This window comes from Odontomachus brunneus, unplaced genomic scaffold (genome assembly GCF_010583005.1).
Source record: "Odontomachus brunneus isolate Ranch 3 - 2012 unplaced genomic scaffold, Obru_v1 Obru_scaffold_044, whole genome shotgun sequence".
NCBI lineage: Eukaryota > Metazoa > Arthropoda > Insecta > Hymenoptera > Formicidae > Odontomachus > Odontomachus brunneus.
The window spans coordinates 35,291-36,324 of record NW_022639494.1 but is presented as its reverse complement, the minus strand read 5'-3'; positions in this window follow the sequence as shown (position 1 = coordinate 36,324).

The following is a 1,034-nucleotide window of genomic DNA, read 5'->3' as shown; positions in this document are numbered from 1 at the left end:
TTTTTTTGCAGTTCTGATACTCTCTTGAAAAGTTCTAGAGCTCTTTGCAATAATTTTCAATAGTTCCGGTCATTAAATACAAAAAAATAGACTTTTAAAAAAAGGGGCGCTAAGTTCTCGAAGCGCACTTAATCAGTAAAATCTGCTATTTCTTTAAAACTATTGTTATATATGATATAGAACTCTAGAACTATTGTAAAACAAACCGGAACACTAAAGAAATAGTTAATTTAAATAGTTTTTTTGATTAGGTGCGCTGCGAGAAAGTAACGCACCTTTTTTTTTGAAAGTCTTTTTTTGTATTTAATGACCGGAACTATTGAAAATTATTGCAAAGAGCTCTAGAACTTTTCAAGAGAGTATCAGAACTGCAAAAAAATGGCACATTTTGAAATATGGTGCGCCAAGTCTTGGCACACCATATTTCAAAATGTGCCATTTTTTTGCAGTTCTGATACTCTCTTGAAAAGTTCTAGAGCTCTTTGCAATAATTTTCAATAGTTCCGGTCATTAAATACAAAAAAATAGACTTTTAAAAAAAGGGGCGCTAAGTTCTCGAAGCGCACTTAATCAGTAAAATCTGCTATTTCTTTAAAACTATTGTTATATATGATATAGAACTCTAGAACTATTGTAAAACAAACCGGAACACTAAAGAAATAGTTAATTTAAATAGTTTTTTTGATTAGGTGCGCTGCGAGAAAGTAACGCACCTTTTTTTTTGAAAGTCTTTTTTTGTATTTAATGACCGGAACTATTGAAAATTATTGCAAAGAGCTCTAGAACTTTTCAAGAGAGTATCAGAACTGCAAAAAAATGGCACATTTTGAAATATGGTGCGCCAAGTCTTGGCACACCATATTTCAAAATGTGCCATTTTTTTGCAGTTCTGATACTCTCTTGAAAAGTTCTAGAGCTCTTTGCAATAATTTTCAATAGTTCCGGTCATTAAATACAAAAAAATAGACTTTTTAAAAAAGATGCGCTAAGTTCTCGAAACGCACTTAATCAGTAAAATCAATTATTTCTTTAAA